The following is a 20,378-nucleotide window of genomic DNA, read 5'->3' as shown; positions in this document are numbered from 1 at the left end:
AAACCCATCACACGTCCACAGGGCCCTCACTCATTGCCAGTTCAAGGGACATCGCCGTTCACTCTCTCACACACACCTTCATTGTCCTCATCCCGTCCATGGGACCACTCACCACCCACACATGCCAGGCATACTTCTCATCTGGCCTGGCAGACATCCTGCTTACACCCTCTCCATCTGTATTCATACAGGACAAGCTGGCACACAACAAGAGGGAGAGGTCGCAGACTGGTGGAGGAATGCCTGAAATTAAGGTCTTCACGGACTTTGAAAATAGAGCCATCCTGCTGGCCGGTGACGGTCTGGACTGTTCCTGTGCTGATGGTGAGGTCAGCGCTGCTCAACCGAGTGAGGGTCCAGCAGTGCAACACCCATCAGACAATCATGCTGTGTGTGATGTGTCCTGTTTCACAGGCCATTGCCATGCACTAATTATCTCTCCATGCTTTCGCATGCATATCTAGGAAACAGCCAACAGAGTCCACAATCCAGAGCCTCCAAACAAGCCCCGAAGAAACCTCTGAAGAGGAATCTGAAGGCACTCTCCCTGAAGTCCCATCACAGCGCTCACCCACACTCTCCACCAGTGCAGACACACACACCTTGGTGAGACCTAGTTCTAGACTAGCGTCAGGATCACAATCTGGTGAGCACATCACACTATCTGATCCACAGCAGGTGGCAGCAGGGACTTCCCAGGTCTCAGGCACTCGGAGGACAGCTGGAGGCCGGAACGTTGATGAGTTTGAGTCAGATGACAAGCCTCTGGACTCAGTCATCTCACAATTGCTGGAGCTGCAAAGGCAAGCTCGGGAATATTAGGAAGGGATATTCCACTCCTCAGATTGCAAGGCACAATGGAGGAGTCCGTCCATCTTAAGGCTGAGGTGATAGCACCGGCATTGCAATGCACCGAGGTCAACACTGGCAGGATGGTAGCCGCCATGGAGACCTTGGTCCAGGACATTGGTTCTACACTGCTGCGTGGGCTAAACTCCGTTGCTGACGCCATAGTTGGCCTCCAAGAGTGAACGCGAGAGGGGTGGCGGGCAGCTCGATCTCACTCCAGCTATCCCTGCCCCTCACGGGGTCAGCCTTGGGCCCTTGGATGCCCTTAGGGAGGAGGATCAGGTGCACTTCCAGGGCCATCCACCCAGGACACTCCGGGAGTGTCTGGCCCATCCGAATCCCCTCTTCCTGTGACACCAGCTGCTCCAGCTCCACAGGCCAAGGAGATGCCACTGCCACACTGCAGGGCCCTGAAAGCAGGCTGGGGTCCTCCAGAGGACACCCGCCAAAGTCATCACAGACAGGGCGTCACAGTCAGCAGGCCACCTCCACCTCCGCTGTGGATGCCCAGGGAGCACCAAGATATAGATGCAGGGTTAGGAAAATTAAGAAGATGTAACTCTTGAGTTATCAACAGTCACAGATTGTAACTCTTTCGAGTACATTCACAGTTCTTGGTTTCCGGGAGTGGGACATGAACCCACAACCTTCTGATTCAAAGGCGAGGGTGCTATGAACTGAGCCACAGCTGACACCTAGTTGCACAGTCTGGGCACGGGTGTTAATCACTTGTACACAATGTTCATTATTGTCAATAAACCCCCAAGAATGTCTCCCTGCCTGTGGCTCCTTGTTCTGATGAGCAGTGTTCATGTCACTCAGATGTGAAACCTTTCTGCACAAGATAAAAGCAGGTGTCCCAGTCCAGGGCCTCTTCCCTGTGCTTTGTGCAGCCTTAGCCCAAAATGATGGTCCGGCCTCACACTCACTGGACACATTTCTGATGCCTGCACCTCAGTGGTGCTTGTCATTGCTGCCAGAATGTTGTGGGCAGGCGTCACAGTGTTCCATCATTCTCTCTGTGTGCTCTCAGCACCTTTAAGGTGGGGCTTGGCCCCCATCACACCAGCATCTGTAATCAATGATGCTGTACTCCTGAAGGGGACAGGTGCTGAAAGCTGACAAAGGATCAGGTGCATTTAAAGTTTCACAACTGAGTCTCCATGATATAACTCTAATCACAGAGTGCAAGCGAGCTGCCCTTGGCCAGACAGGAGTCAGACATTCTCAGAGGCTATGTGAAGACCTATGGAGTGTCCTCACTGCATGTCGTCATCGTTCTCCTGAAATTGAGCGACTATTAGGGCCTCCGCTGCATCTCCATAAGAGGAGCCTTATCACAGAGGGTATAAGCGCTGACATCAGCCAGACTGGAGTCAAACGTTCATAGATACAACATGAGGAGCTATGGTGTCTCCTCACTGCATGTCGGCATCATCCTCCAGAAATCTAGCAGTTATGAGGGCCTCCCAAGCACGTCTGCCTCGTCTGGCCAGTGCAATGGCCTCATTGCCGGCATCCTTGCTTTTGAGGACCTCCTCACCCTCATCCCCTTCGATGTCTTCCTCATCGGAGGAGACCTCCAGCTCCTTCATCTCCTCCTCAGCCAGCTCCTCTCCCCGTTACAGCATCATGTTGTGAAGGCAGACAACGACAATGCGTGACACTCTCTGTGGACTGTATTGCAGGGCTCCACCAGACCAGTCCAGGCACCGGAACTTCATCTTCAGCATCCCGATGGTCTGCTCCACCAAGTTGCGAGCTGCTGCATGAGCCTCATTATACCTTTGCTCTGCTGCAGTCTGAGGCTGCCGCACGGGTGTCATCAGCCACGTCCTCTGTGGGTAGCCATTGTCCTCGAGGAGCCATCTCTGCAGCTTCTGTGGACCTTGGAAGACATCAGGGATCTGAGACCAACTGAGAATGTAGGAGTCATGGACACTCCCTGGGAACCATGCGCAGGCCTGCAGGACGCGTTTGTGGTGGTCGCACACCAGCTGAACATTCAGCGAGTGGAAGCCCTTGCAATTCACGTAGCTCTCCATCGCAACAAGCAGACAACTGAACGCCACATGAGTGCAGTCAATGGCACCCTGTACCTGTGGAAAACCCAAGATCAGGGCAAATCCAATCGCTCTTGCTTCCAGGCTTTCCTGGTCCCGGGTGAAATGCACAAAGTTGTGTGCCTTTGCAAAGATGGCGTTCATAATCTCATGGATGCATTTGTGGGTGGAGGCTTGTGATATCCCACAGAGATCATCCTGAAAGGAGCCACTGGCGTAAAAATTGAGCGCCCACTGTCACTTTCATGGCCACTGGCAGTGGATGCCCTCCATGTCCCCGTGGCGCCAAATCCTGCAGCAGCTGGCAGTTGAGACCAACCAGCTCTCTAGACATGCGCAGTCTTTGGTGACACTGGTTCTCAGTCATCTGCAGGAATGAAAGGCAGCGTCTTGCTAGGTGTTGCTAGGCACCAAGAAGCGACAGCTTGCTGTGGCTCTTCAACAGCGTGTGTGGGAGCCAAGCCTCCCCTTCTTCCTGAGAGTGCTGCTCCTCCCTCTGCCCAGCCAAGCAACTCCATCGCTCTCTTCTCCTTCGTCTCCGCTCTCTGTACACCACAATACATACAACTAGGTCAGCAGGCTCCATGCTCCTGATGTACTCCTCCCACAAGATGAAAGAGAGCAACGAATAGGTTAGCATGGGGGTACTGAGAACCTCTCTTCGTTAAGTCTGAAGGCCCCTTAATGCATTCCAGAGAATGCTGGCCACCACTTGGATGACCAGACTTTAGTGCACAGCATGGCTGTCCGAAACTCCACTCACCTCTGCCCCATTCCATTTGACCGATTGGCGGCAGCTTTGCCCACTGGACTGACTGCATGCTGTGCTCTTAGTTCAGGGTGCAGGCATTCTCCTAACCCATGCTGCAAGGCTGCACTGCTAGCTTGAACCATGGGGGAGACTGGTCCAAAACTGAATGCTGACATTGCAAGGGGCTGTGAGCGCCTCCACCAGTGACTACTCCTTGGCCAGCTTTAACAAGGAGATTGTACTATGTGCCCAGTCATCCAGCTGTTCTGCAGTCCACTAAAATGCTCATTAATTTGCACAGACTGTGCCTGAGGGGTGAAATGCTCTGGAGCATTTGGTGATCCTTTCATGCCTCCGCGTTGCTTGGGTGGGCAGATAAGCTAGAGGCCCGACTCCAAGCATGTCAATGTAGCTGCACTTGAACTGTCTCAGCTGCAGTGGAATGGTCACTTTATACAAGGTTCCCCCAATACATAGCTGGTTTCTTCCCTCCCACCCTGTATATGCTTGTGCACAACCATCAACCACAGTACAGCCCTTGCCCCGACACCGTACTGTCAGCCAGCCGGGCAAAAGCGACTTGCCTGTGTCCTCGCCTGAATGCACAGTGTCCCAACCTTGAAGTTGAACAGGTGCTCCTTGAGCGATGCACTACATTACTGTGCACTCACCTACAAGTTCCCCTTGAAGTGCAGCCAGCCAAGTGCACGCCTTATATATGCTGTTGTGAAACACATCGGTGCGCAATCACGCCAACGAGCTGGGATGATCCAGTGTGGGGGGATGATTCTGGTGAGCTGGGCTTATAATGATATGCAAATGTATTACAATGAGGTTCCTGGTGGCAGGCAAAGCAGCCCGCCATTGACGGGCAGAGCGGATGATTGCAAACTGGTTTCACGGCATCATGAAACTGCTTTTAGGCCTTCTCGCCATATTGTCCACTCATACTGTCAAAGACTCTGGATGCCAGCAGAGGCACAGAACATTCTGCTAAAATGCTTGGTAAATTGCCAAGAAAAGGTCATGTACTTGTGACACTTTCATCACAACGCGGTCATGCACTGTGACCATATCATGTGTTTGCTCAAAACACAAAGTGGGACAATCACTTTTTCATGAAGACAGCATCCTTTAGGAAATTTAACCCTAATTCAGGCAAAGTCAATGCAAAGTATTCATGAGTGCCGAGTTATACCTTCAAGTCTGCTTTGAAGGAAAATCTTAGGTATCAGTGGTGAGAACTGGAAGAACTGTTTCAAATTAGATTAGATTTAAAAGCAAGAGGAAAAATATTACAGTGGTTCAGCGTTTGCAGGACTATGGATTGGATGATGTGGCTTTGACCTCTCGTTCCATAGAGATTTCAATCTCAAACATGTTCCTTTAGGTAGATAGGGTGGAAATTGGCAGCTGGTACCATTCTGGATGATGGGAGGGAAGAAAAAGCAGAAGGCTCTTGATAATTCCTGAAGGAATGGTATTGGCAGTAGCAAAGCTGTATTGTTGACCCCAAGTATCATATCACAAAATCACAAAATATTTATGGATAAGGTGGTCATTTGGTCTGTCTTAATTTATCGATTCAGAACAACCCTAAGCTTCCTTATTGCTGCATCTAATTGTTCCTTAAATAACTCCAAGATCTTTGCTTCCAGCACCCTGACTAGGAATCCATTTTTAGTGCCAATTACTCTCTTTATGAAGAGGTTTCTGATGTCAGTCCTAAAGTTAGTGCTCATTAGTTTGTACCTGCGATCTGTTGGCCTACATCCAAAGTTTAACTTGCAATACTATGCCTGATTAACCTTTTCCTATACCAGTTTGGAGTTTATACATATCTACAAAATCATCTCTCTGGTGCCTGCTTTTGTGGATGAAAAGCTCAAGTCTCTCGGTCTTTCCAAATTATGCAGACCTAGCACAAGGTATCAGCTTATTGGTCCATATTCACCACCTGTGGCACTTGAATATTGGCCCAGTATCTTGGCAACCAGAATATGACACAGAAATCAAGATATGGTCTAATCCCAGCTCTGTGAACAGGAGTAGGCCATTTAGCCCCTCGAGTCTGTTCCGCCACTTAATGATGGCTGATCTGTGACTTAACTCCATATCCCTGCCTTTGCCCCATATCCTGTAATACCCTCGGTTAACAAAAAGCTATCAATATCAGTTTTCAAATTAAAAATTGATCTAGCATAAATTGCCTTTTTTGCAGAAGAAATCCTGCCACCCTTTGTGTGAATAATTGTTTCCTAATGTCAGTCCTGAAAGACCTGGCTTTAATTTTTTTGAATATGGTTCCTGGGCCTAGACTCTCCAACCAGCAGAAATAGAGGGCAGAATTTTGCCATCGGCAAGCAGGGGGCGGGGCCCGCTTGCCGATGTGTAAAATGACGCGGGATGACGTCAGGCGGAACCCCCGATGTCATCCCGCCCCATTTAAATTTTCAGGAAGGTGGGGGCACAGCAAAATCAGCTGCGGGCCCGCCAACCTGTCAATGGCCAATTGAGGCCATTGACAGGATCAATTATACAATTAAAGGACCTGCTCGTCCAACCTTAAGGTTGGCGGGCAGGCCAGGAGCCCCGGCGGCAAACAGAAAAAACATGAAACCTCATCCACCGGCGGGATGAGGTTTCATGTAGGGTTTTTAAAAGTTTAATAAAGTTATTATGTAAATTATGAACATGTCCCGTCTCATGTGACATTGTCACATGAGGGGAACATGTTAGGGAATTTTTTTTTTCTCTATTTTTAATATTTTGCAAAGTGTAAGCGGTCTCCCTGAGGCAGCACTTAGCCTCAGGGAGATGTGAGCTCTTTCATGTGCATGCGCGAAAGAGCGCACTCTCGCTTTTGGGGAATCCCCCCCCGCTCGCACAGGAAGCACATAGCGCTTCCCGCTGGACGTCACGCTGGGTGGACCTTAATTGGCCCGCCCATGTAAAATGGTGGCGGGCCCGCTTCTCCAGCAGGGATCGGCTCCCTGCCCGCCAGAGATTGGATCGGGCCCGCCCGCCCGACAGGCAGAAAATTCTGCCCAGGTTCTTCCTATTTCCCCTATCTTCTCCCCTTAATATCATGAAAGCTTTGATCAAGTCAATTAATATTTTAAATTGCAAGGCATAAAACGCTAGTTTGTATAATCTCTCCTTGTAATTTAATTCCTAATAGTTCAGGTAGCATTCTGCTAAATCGACACTGCACTCTCTCCATGGCCAATATATCCTTCCTAAGGTGTGGTGCTCAGAACTGCTCACATTAATCCAAGTGTGCTCCAACCGGGTCTTAGTAGAGCTGAAGCATGACTTTTACCCTCTTGTCTAGATATAAATGCCAGCATTCCATTCAACGTTTTGATTATTTCTGTACTTGTTCATGACATTTTAATGATCTGTGTATCTGGACCGCCAAGTCCACTTGGGCCTTCACTGGTCCACACTTTAGAAAGTACCCTGTTCTATTATTTTTAGGTCCAAAATAGATGGTCTCACATTTGCCTACATTGAAATCCATTTGCCAGCTTTGTTCATTCATTTAATCTTTCAATAACTTTATAACTTTGTAACTTTATACCTCCATCTACATTGTTTACAACATCTCCTATCTTTATGTTATTGGCAAATTTGGATATGTGGCTGTATGACCTAAGTCGTTAATGAACAAAGCAAATAGTTGAGGCCCCAACACAAATCATTGCAGGACACCACTAGCCACATCTTGCCAATTAGAGTACAGTTTTATTATGATTTCCTCTGGCTTAAAATCTACTGTAATAGCTATGTATCATAGGACCATAGAATGTTGAAACGTAGTGGAAGGCCATTTTGCCTATCAAGTCTGCCCTGCCTCTTTCAAAGAGCAATCCAGTTAGTTTGTTTGCTGATTTGTTGATTGTTGCTGTGCATTGATTGGACATGTTTAATGCCCCGTAAACTAAGACTCCTGGATCTCTACCAACTTCATGGGGAGAATTTTCCCTATATCGGGCGGGCTGTGCGGGAGCGGGCATGGGCGGGCACGGACCCAATCGCCACCCGCGATCGGGTCTGTGCCGCCATTTTACGCGGGCGGGCCAGTTAAGGCCTGCCTAGCGTAGTTCACGACTCCCATGGATAACGGGAGTGGGCGGGTGGCGGCGGGTGGCAGCGAGCGTGCACAGACCACTGGGTCCAATGGCGACCCGGCGGCCTGTTTAAATGAAGGCCTGGCAGCTTTTGCAAGGATGCTCACAATGTCTGGCAGAAGAGCACATCAGACGGGCAATGTGCATGACGCAAGTCTGGAGGGCAGGCCAGGCCGGAGGGTAGGCCAGTGGGGCAGTGTGCCCCTCGTTTCTCTGACGAGTGCCTAGGTGCCTTTCTGGAGGAGGTGGCAGCGCGGTGGGGGGTCCATCTTCCGAGGGACGGGAGGTGGAGGCCTCCCCACCAGAGCAAACGTGCATGGGAGGAGGTGGGTGAGAGTGTCAGCACCCAGGGCACATGGGTCCAGTGCCACAAAAGATTCAACGACCTCCTGCGCTCAGGAAGGGTGAGTACATGTTGCCTCAAGTCACTTAATGCAGCCGGCAACCTTTCCCCCCAGCACCTCCCCCGGCAACTCTGAGTCCAGTAGCGGCATCGAATCCTTCACGGCGTGTATCCCTTGCTGGGTGTGCCAGCAGATATTGCCCATGCCCAGTTCACTCTGAGAGGGTTGAGCTAGGATGTGTTCTGCACCCGCAGCATGTGTGACACTGACACCCATAGTATAGAATGGGGTTGAAAGTCAAGGGTCTGCACCTAGACAGAGTGCTGGAAATGGGAAGCATGTTAAAGTCAGGGTGCTAACATGGTGGAAGGGGAGCTTCCAGTTGGCCGGGCACCAATCCATCTGCTGGCCTTTGCGCTCCACATACTTGTGCCTCCTTGCTTAGCAAAGTGACCCCTTGTGGTGCCACATGTGAAGGAGGCAGCATTTGGTCAATGGGGATGGGGTCAGCCTTGGCTTGTTTGGGTGAGTGTGCGGCAGCTGCGGGGTGATGAAGAACTGGAGCCCTGCAATGTCCCACTCTGGCTGGGTTGGCAGGGATGCGATGGGAATCCAGGTGCAGGCTGGACTAATCAATGCTCTTCTCTCCTTTTCAGGAAAAGACTGCGCACATTCCACAGAACGGATGCGGACTGGCGGAGGCCAGGCCCAGTTGGCCATCCGAATGGCTTACGAGCAGCAGGCCATGGATCTGGAAAGGCGCCATGCCCCCAGGTCCACCAGAGGCGGTGAGGCTGGGGTGCCATGGGGAGGTATGTTTGGCGAGCACTCAGGTCACAATGTGTGTCCCAGGAGCCATGGCACAGCTGAATGCTCAGTGATTGAAGTTAGCAACATGGGTTGACCATTGATTATGAAAGGATGAGCGCATAATGATCCGGGGGACAGGGATGCAAGTTGACATTGTCTCCACTTTACATAATAAAATGTCCTTTTTCTTCCTTTCAGCATCACCAGAGCAGGGCCGGGAGGAGGAGGCAAAGGGCCCACCTCTCACCCATGAAGCCCCAGAGCAAATCCACTCACCAGCGTCACACCATCTCTGCCAGGTAGGCACTAGCGCAGATACTAGCACCTCGGTGGGAATTAGATATTCAGCTAGTGCCCCGGGGCATGGCGGTGAGGGCACTTCACACTCGCTTGAGGTGCAGGCAGAGACAGAGTGCCCAGGACGTCCGCAGTCAGATGACTGCTGGGGACCAGGTACATGCTCGGTCGGTGGCTGATGATGTGCCTGTGGAGTTGTCCGTGAGGCAGCAAATGCTGGAAGTGCAGCAGGGTATGTGGGAGAATGTGGCAGAGATACATGAGGCTATGCATGGCATGGTGCCCGTGCTTGAGGAGTCCACGCGGAGCATTACCCATGCAATGAGCCTCATGGCTGAGTGCCATGCTTCCTCCATGGAGAGAGTGGCGACTCTTGTGGAGAGGCTCCTCCAGGAGACCAATCAGGTCCTCCTGGGGTTGCACTTGGACCTGCAAGCCCTCACAGCGGCATTGGCCACGGCTGGTCAGTGCCAATGTGGGAGATGGTTTGGACACCAGTTTGGTGCCCATCCATCTACGGTTAGCAAGGAGGTCCGCAGTGACCTCACGTCGGCGCACGATCAGCCTGTCATCCCTGCGGGCTCCTCTCATGGCACTCCGAATGAGGGCAGCAGCTCCTCTGCCCCTCTGCCAGTGACCATGGCATCCGATGAGGCTGCGGCGACTGGGGAGAAGCCAGCTGTGGAACTGGCCACTCCCTCCCAGGCAGGGCCATCAAATACTCCACGGGCCAGAGGACGGCCGCCAAGGTCATCGAGGCCAACAGGACAGCACAGTGGGCAGGCTGTCTCAACTGCCAATGCCAGCGAGGGGACAGCACCTAGATGTAACACCCGTAAGCATAAATTTAAGGCACCTTAGGCTTACCACAGGTTTCTCACTGGTGCTTTTATGTCGGCCCATAGTAGGTTCTGGAAGACTTGGTGTGATGTCCAATGCCGTTTTTTTTTGCTTTATGAAGTTACATTTGTTCTCTCAATAAATTTTGATATGTTGCCATGGCTCAGAGTGATTCCTTACTTCTGCAAGTGGACAGGAACCCATGATGTTATGAGTGACTTGTTTGTCATTGAGCTTTATTGACAAGGGCCTTAGCTAATGTTAGTACCCAGGCAGATTTAGCACTCAGGTATTGAGTATGGAGCCTGCAGCCCTGGCGTGTGTTGAAGGTCCATCTGTGGTGGGCTAGCTGAAGGTTCTTTGGATTAGAGCGTCCACGGTGTCCCTGCCTCCCTGGAGTATGCCCGGGTCAGCGTCTACCCCTCAGCATTCTCCTGTGGGTGCTCAAACTCGGACTCACTGCTCAACTCATCGTGTGCATCCAGAGCAACTGCGTCCATGTCTTCCTCGTCCACTGCATCCCCCCTTTCCACCACCAGATTGTGGAGAGTGCAGCATACAACCACTATCAGTGACACACAATCTGGGGGTTACTGGAGTGCGCGTGCGCCCCCTGAGCGGTCCAGGCATCGGAAGTGCATCTTGAGAAGACCGATGGCTCTCTCCACCACAGCCCTTGTGGAGGTGTGGCTCCTATTGTACCGCTGCTCAGCTTCTGTTCTTGGATGGTGGAGAGGCGTCATGAGCCACCTTCTGAGGGGATAGCCCTTGTAACCCAGCAGCCATCCATCCAGCCAACTGGAGCACTGAAGAGCCCGGGCACCTGGGAGTGCCTGAGGATGTAAGCGTCATGGGAGCTGCCTGGGTACCTTGCACAGACTTGCAGAATCAGCATCCTGTGATCACACACTATCTGCACATTCATGGAGTGGAATCCCTTCCTGTTGACAAAGGCACTGGGATCACCCTGCTGGCGCCTTGATGACCACATGTGGGCAGTCGATGGCACCGTGGATGCGGGGGAAGCCAGCAATCGCTGGGAAGCCTCTGGCTCGCTGTGTCCAGCTGGCCTCGTCCAAGCTGTAGTGGATGAACATCAATGCACGCCTGAACAGAGCGTCTGTCACCTGCTTGACACAAGCGTGGACAGCTGATTGAGAGACTCCACAGAAATCACCCACTGACCCCTGGAAAGAGCCAGAGGCATAGCAGTTGGGGGCAGCTGTGAGCTTTCGAGCCACTGGCATGGGGTGCCCACCCACACAGTTATGGGAGATCTCAGGGCCGATCATCTGACAGATATAGTTGACAGTCTCCCTTGAGAGACGGAGCCTCCTTCGGCAATGCACCTCAGACATATTAAGGTAGCTGCATCGCCGCCTGCAAACCCTGGCAGCAGGATAATGGCGTCTTTTGCAGTCCCTTCCGCCTTGGACTTCCTGTTGGCCCTGCTCCCTTTGTGCCTGCGCCTCTCCTCCCAAAGGTGGCTCCCCTGGAGGCTAAATGTGGACTCCTGGCCTCCTCCCCCTTCTGGCCCTCCCTTCCTCCTCAGAGGAGGTGCCTTCAATGGAGAGCACAACTCCCATTCCCAGGCTCAGGGTAGGCTTCCTGAAAGCTGCAGGCCCCAAAAATGAGCTTTACTGTAGAGTCCTGACCAAGGCTTTTACTCCTGTCCGAGCAGCAGGTATGAGATTTGAAGTATTCCTGCTCACACAGGCAAGTATAAGTAACTTTCACACTTAAACACCTGAAAGATCACTTTCACAACCCCACTCACACCTCTTATCCCACCTGTGGATGAGGTTTATACAAATGTCTCCTACCCGCCTGCCCATTATGCCTGTGTGACATCTTGAAGATCGCATGGGCTGCAAAAAATCATGTTCAATTGCTGTCTCAAGAGCCTTAACTGGCTCTTTAATTAATGGCGGGCGCACATCCGAACTCATAGTGCACCCACCTTCCGAAATATTGCGATGGCGCGTGGTGATGTCAGGACGCACACCCAACATCACCACCCGTCATTTTATGCCTCGGCGTGTGGGGTCCGCCCCCGCACACCAATGGGAAAGTTCTGCCCCATGCTTCAGACATGGAGTACAAATGATGCGCATTTATCCTTTACTTAGCCTAAGAGGACCTAGCAAGGGGAGAACAACAGGTTATTAAAATGGGTTAGAACCCTTCAGGAAATGAAAAAGAGGAATTATAAAAACAATTTACTTTGAAGAAATAATTGGATTAATTAATCCATTGAAAATTGCACTGGAGAAACAGTTTTTACCAGGCAGAATATTTTTTTGTTTACCTTTAGATTGGATTATTGTTGGATTCAAATAAAGAAAAGTTGGAAGGAAGGAAGAATGAAAGAAAGGATAAATAAATTTTAAAAAAAGGAAGAGCAAATAAAATAAAGGAAGAAAGGACAAATCAAATAAATAAAAGGAAAGTAGGAGAAGCAAAAGAAAGGACATAAGAAAAGGAAAGAATCCAAACTGAAGGAAGGATAAAATCAAGGAAAGAAAGGACAAGCATAGGAAGGGCATGAACTAATGGAGTTTGTAATCGCATCTCTCAGGACATTGCAAGCATTTCGCATTATAAGGAATTCACATTAGAGCAATAAAAATAAATCACTACAGCAAGTGAGAAGTATAAGGCCTGCTGATCTGGTGTATCAGAAATAAGGAAACAAAATATAATCATGGCAATTAAATATAAAGTAAACTCTGGCTTGCTAAGAGTTATGTAAATAATGCAGTGAGTGTGAATTGCTGAAAATGTCCAAAAGAGACCGTGACACATTGCAATGAAGCATAAATGATGGGCAATAACTGGGATAGTGGTGTATGTTTAGCAGAGTGCTTACTCAGACTAAAATGTCCTATCCAATCCAAATTGATGTTTGTGTTTTCCACTGGGATCACAACTGATTAATGCAACCCATTTTTCCCACAAATGAATAGTGCAGGATTTCAGCCTGGATTAGCAAAGCATTTCAAAGGGTCCTGGGGACTTGTAGATATATCACACAGCAAACAGGAAACAGTACAGTAATTAGATACTGCAGAGGCTTTCAAACTGGGCAGCTTAGATTTGAAAGGATTCTCAGAGTATACACGAGGATATTAGATTTCTGTTGCACTGTGATCATTTTTTTCAACGTATAACTACTGGTAAATCATGGTGTATAAGATGACCCCATTTTTCCAGCCCCAAAAATCATGCTTTTGTGTATATATGGCATTTACGCTTTTTCAGCCACGACATACTATACTTGCATTCGGAGTCAGCCTCAATTTTTCTCCCCAAAAATGTATGTTTTACTTACTGGTACCTTATAACTGTGTGTTAAGGGATCAAGCAGCAGATATGGCCTGTGTTGCAAAGGTGTGCGGGAGTTTAAGACATTTCCATTCTTTACATCAGTTGCAGGTGACCTTTCAAAATGGTGACCATTTTTTTGTTTATCTTTGGATTGGATTATTGTTGGATTCAAATGAAGAAAAGTTGGAAGGAAGGAAGAATGAAAGAAAGGATAAATAAATAAAAGAAAAGGGAGAGCAAATGAAATAAAGGATGAAAGGAAGAAAGGACAAATCAAATTAAAAAAAGGAAAGGAGAAGCAAAAGAAAGGACATAAGAAAAGGAAAGAATCCAAACTGAAGGAAGGCTAAAATCAAGGAAAGGAAGGACAAGCATAGGAAGGGCATGAACTAATTGAGTTTGTAATCGCATCTCTCAAGACATTGCAAGCATTTCACATTATAAGGAATTCACATTAGAGCAATAAAAATAAATTACTACAGCAAGTGAGAAGTATAAGGCCTGCTGATCTGGTGCATCAGCAATAAGAAAACAAAATATAATCATGGCAATTAAATATAAAGTAAACTCTGGCTTGCTAAGAGCTATGTTTCACTTTTATATTTGGTGTATAAGTCAACTCCCATTTTGTGAGGGATTTTTTGATGCTTCAAAGGTCGACTTATACACCAACATCTACCGTATGTTATTTCTGTTGCTGTTGAATCGTTACAATGTTTCCTATTCAGATGATGAATCTGTCTTTTGGAAGTCAGTCCTGGGTGTGCACAAGGAGTCCCAAATCCAAAACAGTTTGAAAACTATGAACATATTGTATCTGCATGCATATAATGAGTGCACAGCGCACTCAAACCACTATAAGTTATTGCTATCTGCACATACACATATAGATAACCACTCTTACAGTCCTGCACACAACTATCGTACACACAAACACAGGTGGAGTGTGGAATCTTTAGATAGCACACAAAAGGTATGGTGCAATGCAAGTTGTTCATATGCTATAATCAAAAGACACTTAGAAGTAGCTTTTTGCACATGTACAGCAGAAGATTAATTGAAATAAATATGAGGGCAGCATTTCCAAATCTACATTCAATGTGAAGAAGCTCATCAGCCGCAGTGTATATCAGAAAATCGCAGTTATGCTTACATATGATTTTCCATCAACAACAACGCAGTAAAAACAATCCCAGGCACTTACTGAAGTGGATGGAAGGTCACATTTTCCAATAAGCATTTTGGTGGCTGTTTACCTAGACGGGGTCTGTACTATACAAATGCCTCAATACAGGGAATGGCTTTACATGTGCTTCACTGTTATTCCTAAAGTGGCAATTGGGGTCCTATGGTCTCATGTATGTCATAGCACCTCAATTTGCATTTGTAAAGGGCCTATTGCCTGATCAATTCTCCAGCCCTTCCAATGTTAGCACTGTATGGAACAGGGTGCTCAGCTTTTCCCCACCATTTTAGGCATGCTACTGCCCTGTTCAGCCCAGGGGTATGAGTGAAAATCAGTGCAGTTGGGTCTTACACTCTTGTTGTACTGAGGGAATTTCTAGGCATGTTAATGTTCTTGTAATTGGGGGAATCAAATGTCAAAAAACATAACAGCAAAGCTGATCTAAATTTCACTAAGATTCTGAGACAAGTTTAACACACTATAAGAGGTCAACTGTTAACTAGTACTTAAATCAACTGAGCAAAGTGATACCTCCGTGTCAGTCAATGAGTTGGTGGCAATGCAGGATCTATGGGAGGATTTTCAGCAAGCAGTTAATTTTACAGCAAATAAAGTCTATTTACTCAACAAACAGCAAAGCAAACAATGATTATTTATTCAGCAAGCAGAATCTATTTAAATAATGCACTACAGCAAACAGTCTACTGAGTCTAGTTAAAAAGAGTCATATGAACTACAGCAAGCAAATCTTATACCCAAAACTATAGCAGCCAATAAAAATATCGTGATTACCTAGCAAATTGCAGTGATTAGAGGATAATTGCATTGTGTGCACAAAATCAATCCCAGTCACTTACAGCAGTGGTTGACGGAGAATTACCGAATTGTCTCCATTCTGGCTTAAAATAATGGGTGTCACTATGTATAGCCTCATTTGAAAGGAAGAGGGCTTATAAGTGTAAGATTTGCAGCGGCAGGAAATGTAATGTCAAGATTTTGATTTTAATTAGGATGTCCAATATGCTAATGACACTGTTAATGGCACTGTTGGCTACAACAAGGTAGTCTTATCTCAAATAAAACAGTACTGGATGTGAATCACATGCCCAGAGGTATATTGGACACATATTGGTGAATTTTACAGGGGGACGTATTCCTTTCCCTCCACCACCCTGCACCCCTAGCCAAAAAATCGGTGGGCACCATGCCCACTTTAAATCTGGCTGCCCCTCAGCAATAATACATTGAGGGTGGATTTAATGAGTTTAGGGCGGGACTTTCAGGGACAGGAAGTCCTGCCCTCAAGCTTTTTTTAAAATTACTCATTCACTAGATCTGAGCATTGCTGGTTGGTCCAGCATTTATTGCCCATTCCTAATTATCCTTAAGAAGGTGTTGACAAGCCACCTTCTTGACCAGCTGCAGTCCATGTGGTGAAGTTACCCCCACAGTGCTGTTAGGGAGTTCAAGGGTTTTGACCCAATGATCTAATTAGTGTTTGGCCCTGAAGTCCCAGCAGCACCAGAACACAGTAGTGGCCACTGCTGGGACTACTAAAGTCCAGAGAAGAATTGAAGATGAATACCGGACTACAGATAAGTCCAGTACTTTGGTCAGGGAGGAATCGGGCACCTTAGCGAAGGGGAAGGAGACGGAGAGGGGGTGGGGGGTTCGGGTTTTAGAGGCCAAGGGGGGAGGCACATTGGTGGGAGGGGATACCGTCTTGGGGGTGCTGCCCCTGATGGGAACAGGGTTCCCCCACCCAAAGGAGGCATCCTCCCCTTCTTCCCCACCTTTACCCATACTTTGGAACTCGCCGGGCTGCCTGCCTTCCTTCCCTTCCTTCTGCTTTCTCCAGAAGCATGAATTATTGCAACAGAGGAAGAATGAGATCCTTAAGTGGCCACTAATTGGCTACTCAAGAGCTTCAATAGGCCTAAGGGCAAGAGAGCTGCCTGACACCTTACCCACCCCCATAATTTGGGGAAATGGGCCGGGGTTGGGTGGGAAGGCAATGGGCTGGTCATTTTGCATTATTTTATGTGGCCCGCCCAATCTTCAAATATGCCGGCATGGAGGCTGTAAAAATCACCCCTTAGAAATATAGGGCAGAATTTTCTGCCTGTTGGGCGGGCGGACCCAACCCAATCTCCGGCGGGCGGGGAGAAGCGGGCCCCGGCGCCATTTTACATGGGCGGGCCAATTAAGGCTTGCTCAGCGTGACATCTGGCAGGAAGCGCTATGTGCGAATGTGGGGGGAATCCCTCAAAAGCGAGAGTGCGCTCTTTCATGCATGCACATGAAAGAGTGCACATCTCCCTGCGGCTCAGTGCTGTCTCAGGGAGATTGCTTACACTTTTAAAAATATGAAAAATAGAAAAAATAAAATTCGCTAACATGTTCCCCTCATGTGACAATGTCACATGAGATGGAACATGTTCATAATTTACATAATAAGTTTATTAAACTTTTTAAAACCCTACATGAAACCTCATCCCGCCGGTGGATGAGGTTTCATGGTTTTTCTTTTGCCTGCCGGGGCTCCTGGCCTGCACTCCAGCCTTAAGGTTGGACGGGCAGGTCCTTTAATTGTATAATTGATCCTGTCAATGGCCTCAATTGGCCATTGGCAGGTCAGCAGGCCCACAGCTGATTTTGCTGTGCCCCCGCCTTCCTGAAAATTTAAATGGGTTGGGATGATGTCGGGGGTTCCACACGGCGTCATCCCGCGTCATTTTATGCATCAGTAAGCGGGCCCCGCCCCCTGCTCGCCGATGGTAAAATTCTGCCCATAAAGTTTACGCCACAAAAAGAGACCATTCAGTCCATCATTCCTGCGCTGGAAGAAAAAGAGCTACCAGCTTAATCCCACATTCCAGCTCTTGGTTTGTAGCCCTGTAAGTTACAGCACCTCAATTGCTTATCCAAATGTTTGTTAAATGCGATGAGGGTTTCTGCCTCTATCACCCTTTGCAGTAGTGAGTTCCAGATCTCCCCCCTTAACCGTCTGGGGGAAAAAATAAACTCCTCAACTCCCCCCTAATCGTTCTACCAATTATTTTAAACCTATACCCCTTGGTTATTGACCTCACTGCTAAGGAAAATAGATTCTCCCTATCCACTCTATCTAGGCCACTCATAACTTTACACACCACCTCAATTAAATCTCCCTTCTGCCTCCCCTCTGCTTCAAAGAAAACAAACCCAGCTGATCCAATCTTTTCTGATCGCTAAAATGCTCCATTTCTGGCAACATCCCAGTCTAGAACAGCTCCTCTCGTTGGGCTTGCTACATGCATCTAAAAAAGTCCTCCTGAATATATTTTCTCAGTTTCCCAGTTCAACTCATATGGCCTCATTTGATGCTCATTTTTGCATATCATTCTTATTCACAGCTTTGTGATTGTTTCTTTAGCTAACATTGTGACCTCCCTTCCTTTTATTAATGCCCCTCTCTGTCTGGTCTGGAAACCCTGTAAAATGTAAGGCAGAGGTGCCATTCCTGCCATCTTTAGGCCACATTTCAGTAATAATAGCTTTGTTATCATTCTTCCAAATGTCAATTTGTATGCTCGGTAGACTCCTTGCACTTAAGTATATACCACTAATCATTGAACAACTCCTTTGTTGTCCATTTCCTAGCCTTTGTTTCCTTGGCCTTCCATACTTGCTTATTAATGTTCTGTCTTCTGTTTCCAGCTTTGCTACTCTTTCTCCTCAGGTTCCTATCCATTGCCAAGCCAGTTTAGACTCTTCCCAACAACACCAGCAAACATCCCCGGCAAGATATTGGTCCCACCTTTTGAGGTACAACCTGCCCAGCTTCTACAGGTACCATTGCCTTCAAAAATAGCCCCAATGTCCCAGGATTTTAATGCTTTTGCACTATTTCTCCATTTAACTGCTTTATCGTCCTATTTCTATACTCGCTGGGGGCGGTGGGGGGGAGGGTGGGGGTACACCAGGAGTAATTTGGAAATCACTACCTTTGAAGTCCTACTTGTAATTTCCTTCTTAGCTCCTTAAAATCTGCCTGCAGGGCCTCCTCCCTCTTTCTTCCTGTCATTGGTATTGTATGGGAGCAGGCTCTGGCAGTTCACCCTCCCCCATTTCGTGTCATCTACAGCTGCTCAGTGACATCCTTGACCCTGGCACCAGTGAATCATGTCTGCAGCTAAAGAAACACCTTTCTGTTCTCCTAACTATTGAAGCTCCTAACACTATTGCTTTACTGACCTTCCTTCCCAACCCCTGCACAGCTGAGCCACTTGTGGCACCTTGGACTTGGCTTTGGTCGTATTCCCCAGAAGAAATATCGCCCTCACCAATGTTCAGGGGACCATGCACTACCTGGGTGGTCCTGCTTGACTGTCTGGTAGTTTCCCAATCCCTCTTCAACTGCACACCCTTAAGTTGCGGGTGACCATCCCTAGAAATTTGCTATTCATGTAGCACTCAGCCTCGAGGATTCATCACAGTGACACCAGCTGCTGTTCAAGCCCTGAAACCTGGTGCTCAAAATCCTTCAGCTTCCAACGTTCCATGTACATGTGGTTTTCCAAGACGTGGGAAGTAACATGGAAAAGAATATGCATTCCATGGGACTGAGGTGCTCTGCCATTGCCTCTGTTTATTAGACTAATTAAACTTTACAAAAATAAACTAAAATCTTACTAAAAATTATGCTTGCCTGCTACACCCCAAACAGCACCTTCCCTTTTGCTGACATGACTTTTAGTTTTTTTTAACTTCACTACTAACCTCCTCCTGTCCTACTAATGCCCCTCCTGCAAGTTCTCCATTCCCCAGACAGTGGCCTCTTGTGCACCATGCCCAGCCAGCACTGCTCCCTTGCTCTACCACAGGTAACTGCATCTTTAGCTGTCTCACAGGCTCTGCAATTCCCTTCTTAAACCTCTCTGTCTCTCCTTCTTTGGCGTAGCACCATTTTTTATATTACACCTCAGAATGAGCAGTTCACTTTGTGCCATTCTCCCACCTTCTCCCAGTTACCCTGCAGACTCTTCCTTTTCAGATAACAGTCTAATTCCCTTTTGAACCTGTCTCCACTACACTCTCAGGCAGTGCATTCCAGACCTCAACCGCTTGCTGCATGAAAAAGCTTTTTCTCATATCACTTTTGCTTCTTTTGCCAATTACTGTACTTTAAATCTGAGCCCCTTTGTTCTTGATCCTTTCACAAGTGGGAACAGTTTCTCCCTATCTACTCTGTCCAGACCTCTCATGATTTTGAATACTTTAATCAAATCTCCTCTCAGCCTTCTTTTCTCAAAGGAAAACAGACTCAACTTTTCCAATCTCTCTTCATAACTGAAGTTCTTCATCTCTGGAGCCATTCTGATGAACGTTTTCTCACTCTCTCCAATGCCTTCACATCTTCCTAAAATGAAACTGGGCACAATACTCCTGTTGAGGCCAAACTAATGCCTCATACATGTTCAACATAACTTCTGTGCTCTTGTACTCTATGCCCCTATTAATAAAGCCCAGGATACTGTATGATTTATTAACGGCTCTCTCAATCTGTCCAGCCACCTTCAACGACTCATGCACCTATACACCCAGGTTCCTCTGCTCCTGCACCCTTTACTTTAGTTTGTCTCTCCACGTTCTTCCTGCCAAAATGGTTCACCTCACACACCTCTGCATTGCACTTCATCTGCCACCTTTCCACCCATTCCACCAACTTGTCCATGTCCTTTTGAAGTTCTGCACTATCCTCCTCACAGCTCACAATGCTTCTAAATTTTGTATCAT

The sequence above is a fragment of the Cetorhinus maximus genome, chromosome 3 (assembly GCF_964194155.1).
Source record: "Cetorhinus maximus chromosome 3, sCetMax3.hap1.1, whole genome shotgun sequence".
Taxonomy (NCBI): Eukaryota; Metazoa; Chordata; class Chondrichthyes; order Lamniformes; family Cetorhinidae; genus Cetorhinus; species Cetorhinus maximus.
Note: the sequence above shows the minus strand (reverse complement) of the source record.